The sequence below is a fragment of the Chiloscyllium plagiosum genome, chromosome 12 (genome assembly GCF_004010195.1).
Source record: "Chiloscyllium plagiosum isolate BGI_BamShark_2017 chromosome 12, ASM401019v2, whole genome shotgun sequence".
Lineage (NCBI taxonomy): Eukaryota > Metazoa > Chordata > Chondrichthyes > Orectolobiformes > Hemiscylliidae > Chiloscyllium > Chiloscyllium plagiosum.
In genome coordinates this window covers 67,778,471-67,783,106 of record NC_057721.1, presented here as the reverse complement: position 1 = coordinate 67,783,106, position 4,636 = coordinate 67,778,471, and positions in this window count along the sequence as shown.

Genomic DNA, 4,636 nt, shown 5'->3' with positions numbered 1-4,636 from the left:
CATAGATACCACATTACTTGCAGGATTACATTGCACTTTGCTCAAAAACTGCATACATTCATGTAGAACTCTGAGCTCAAAAACTGCATGAATTCATGTAAAACTCCATTATCTCACTTTTTAGATTAGAATCAATCTAAACATCATGGCATAGACAGAGAACACAGAGGGCTAACACCTTCAACATATTGTCCAGCTATCACCATTGTTAACAGCTAACCTAAGAATGCAACTTTTTAAAAAAAGGTTTTGTGATTTACACATGAAAGAAGTGAAACTATCATGGTATTCAAACAGACGAAAGACTTAACAGACAATCAATTTTTCAATGTATAATTTCAGTTACATCACACTGTAAATTTTTGCTATAAATTCTGTGTGTTAGTATTGAGCCCTCCACTATCACCTGATAAAGGAGCGATGCTCCGAAAGCTAGTGTGCTTCCAATTAAACCTGTTGTTCTATAGCCTGGTGTTGTGTGATTTTTAACTTTGTACACCCCAGTCCAACACCGGCATCTCCAAATCATGAGCCTTGTCCTAAAACCACATCCTCCTGATTATTGATCCATTCACTAAGGGGAAATGTTTCTCCCTGCCTATGCCTCTCAATTTAGTACACATTAATCAAATTCTCTCCTCCCCACCTATCCTTCCTCAGCTCTGAGGAAAATGATCACAGCCTATCTAGTCTTTCTTCAAGGTCAAACCAGATGTCTCTTATTGTTCCAAATTAAAAATAATTAATTACAGGCAGATTAAAATCCATTCAGATTCATTTTGGCAGGGCAGTTTCAATATTAGACCATCATTAAATGAATCACGCCTTGGATTCTGCTTAGTCTAAAATAATCTATAACCAAGTTAAGCTGAACTGGTAGAAGTTAATCCTCTGGTAAATTGATTTTATTTTAGTTACAAAAACTGCTTAGTATTAAGGTTAATTGGAATGATTTTCTACACTGAAAGATGATAAACCTGATCATTATTTCAAAGTTATCAAATCTGGTGAGGACAGGTGTGAGATCAGTTACAGAGCTTCTTACCTGCAGGGCCATATCAGCAGGTGAAATTCACTGTCTAGTCTTACACATGAAAATGTGACAGTAACCAGAAGCTGTGGAAATGTGACCCAGCAGACCTTCAGGCAAAGAAGGGAGTAATACAGAAAGATAAAGTAATTTTTGTGCAGATGGCCAAAGGGAAAAACTTAGTCCATATTGCTGCCAGACACAGCTCCTGAATAAAACACATCAGATGCTGTGACGTGAATATTAGGTCAGATTGGTTGTGATCCATAAGGTCAAACCAGATATATCCTATTGTTCCACAAAAAAATTATAAATTACAGACAGACTAATATCCATTCAGATTCATTTTTCCAGGCCAGTTTCAATATTAAACCACCATTAGATATACCACTTCCTGAATTCTGCTTAATCTGCAATAATCTGTAACCAAGCTAAGATTTATTTTTTTAATTACAAATTTCCTTAGGAAAACTTTAACAGGAATGACTTTCTACACTGGAGGATCTCCATGACAGTAATAACTAACATTAATCATAGGTGACAATGACAGTGGCGACTGCCCTTGATTTGAGGGTGAATCCTATTCAGGTGCTGAGTTTCTGTTAGGAGTTTTCATGTGACTGACCAGGCCAATTTTTGACTCAGGTTAATGGGACACTGGGGACGCAAGGTATCTCACATGGCAGTGGGATCTGGAGTGCAGGAATTCATTTTCCTTTTTCTTCCTTCTCTGATGATGTCTGCTTCATTTACACTCAAATCATGATGTAGCTTGATGGACAATTTGTCACTATTTTGAACAATCAGTAGTGAGCTCCTCCTAGTCATTAATGTAATGATATCATGTTTGAAGCAGAGTGTCTTTGTAGTGCTGTCTTTGTTCTTCCTGAACTGGAGACTTGTGACCAGTGGTGCTCCTCAGGGATCAGTGCTGGGACTCCTGTTGTTTGGAATATATGTAAATGATTTGGAGGAAAATGTAGGTAGTCTGATTAGGAGGTTTGTGGATGACACAAAGACTGGGTGAACTAGGAATAGTGAGGAGAATTGCCAGAGGATGCAGCAGGATAGGGAAAGGCTGGAGGCTTGGGTGGAGAAATAGCAGAGGTCAGACACGTCAGCAGTGTTTACATCGGGCCTGTCCTGATGACAATGATGCTTTAACCCAATGGTCTAGGCATGGATGTGTATTACAACTAACTTTGATGTCACTGTGCCTCAATACTGGGGACATTACCATGGGAAAGGACAGTCATGTTAGTACATTTGCCCTGCCAGTGGATTTTCAGGACTTTGCAAAGGCAATGCTGTGATAATTCTCCAGGTATGTGAAGTGTCTGCTGTACATCACCAACTGCTTCTGATGTGTATAGGAGGATGGGGACCATGGCTGCTGCATAGACTTGAGCTTACTGCTGAGTTTGAGATCTCAGATTCTGTTTCTCAGGGATCCAAAAGCTGCATTGGAGTCAGTATTGGATTTAATTGTCAATATCTGTTTGAGAGAATAGGCTCCTGAGGTATGGGAAATGATCCATGTTGTCCAGGGATTTGTCATAGATTTTAATGGTCAGACGGCAGTGTTGTGTGATAGGAACGGGCGAGAAGCAAAACATGAAAATGAAACCCTAGCAGCTTTGGTTCGAAAATTACAAGCATTTTGAATCAACTCTGTTTGCTGCTTGTCATTTCTGACTTCAAAGCACCCAATGTTATTTCAGATATTACTGATTTCTTGCTATATATACATCTTCTTATTTATAGATCACCTGGCCATTGTGACACAACTGATAAAGGTTTGACTCAGCAAGTCTGGAAGAAAAACCGTCTGGTCATTTGGAACTTTAAGCAATCATTTCCATCTCCTCTGGGTCCATCTTTTGATTCCTTCTCTGTCCTATTGTCATCTCATTTTGACGTCAACTGTTCTCCTGCTTGCCATAATCACTTAATAAAAACCGGAAGAACTGAGGATGAAAGAATTCAGAAATAAAAACAGAAATTGCTGGAAAAGCTCAGTAGGTCTAGCAGCAACTGTGGAGAGAAATCAGAGTTATTGTTTTAGGTCCAGTGATACTTCCTCAGAACTGACCACAACACTTCCTCTTTGTTCTTACTTACACAACTGAATCTTTAATAAAAGCAGCATTCTGCAAATGTAGCAGACCTGAGACAATATTAAAAATTTCTGGAGGAACTCAGAAGATCTGGCAGCATCTGTAGAGAGAGAAAATCAGTGTTAACATTTCAAGTCCAGTATGGCTCTTCATTGGAACATGTCTTCGACTGAAGAGTCAAATTGGATTTATAAGTTGATTTCTCCACAAATGCCGCTGAGTTTCTCCAGTACTTTCAGTTTGTATAACTAATCTTTTTCTCAGACTATATTTCATCTAAAAATTTTCTGGTTTTGATGGCCATTTACCTGTGCTGCTGAATATTTCCAGCTTTTTTCTTCAGATTTCCAGCATCTTACTTTTGTTTCTATTTTAGAAAATATTGGCAGAGGACTCTGTTTGCCTAATTTGGGACCACCTCTGAGCAATCTTTGGCGTTCCAAGTTAGGAGAAAGTTCAGTTGGAACAACTTGATATATAGATGATGTTTGTGCACCTGAAAGTTGCCAGAACAATGAAGAGAATTATGAGGCATTCAGTGTAATCGAAATTCATTTGTCATGTTTGATATATGTATTAATGATCTGGATGCAGATATGAGGCTAATTTAAAATACTAAAAGTTGTAAACAGAAAAGGAACAGACTTCAGGAAGAAATTGAATGATTGGCAGACTTTTGGCAGACTGAATTGAATGCAGCAAACTGTGATGTGATTTGTTCTTGTAGGAATGAGAAGAGACACATGTAAACAAACTCAAATTATTCTAAAGGAGTGGCGTATGGTGGATGGAAACGAGTCTTCAAAAGTTGTAAGAGAACTAAAACATCGATTAAAAAGGGATTTGAGATCCTCGATCTTATAATAATGGTCTGGAGTACAAAGCACTAGATTGATCCAGGATTATAATCTATTCAGTTTCCTGTGGCCTACTTGAGGTGCACAATCCCAGTGAGGGCACAGATGAATTTGGCATGAATGGTAACAGGCATTGAAGGATGCTAGTTAAATGTTGATACAAAGAACAAAGAACGAACAAAGAACAATACAGCATAGGAACAGGCCCTTTGGTGTCCAAGTCTGCGCTGCCACATTTTGCCCTTCCATATTAAAACTGTCTTCACTTACAGGATCCATTTTCTTCAATTCCCTTCCTATTCATGTATTCGTCCAGGTGTTTCTTAGACAGTCTTAGAGTCTAAGAGATGTACAGCATGGAAACAGACCCTTTGGTCCAACCCGTCCATGCTGACCAGATATCCCAACCCAATGTACTCCCACCTGCCAGCACCCGGCCCATATCCCTCCAAACCTTTCCTATTCATATAACCATCCAAATGCCTCTTAAATGTTGCAATTGTTCCAGCCTGCACAACATCCTCTGGCAGCTCATTCCATACACGTACCACCCTCTGCGTGAAAATGTTGCCCCTTAGGTCTCTTTTATATCTTTCCCCTCTCACCCTAAACCTATGCCCTCTAGTTCTGGA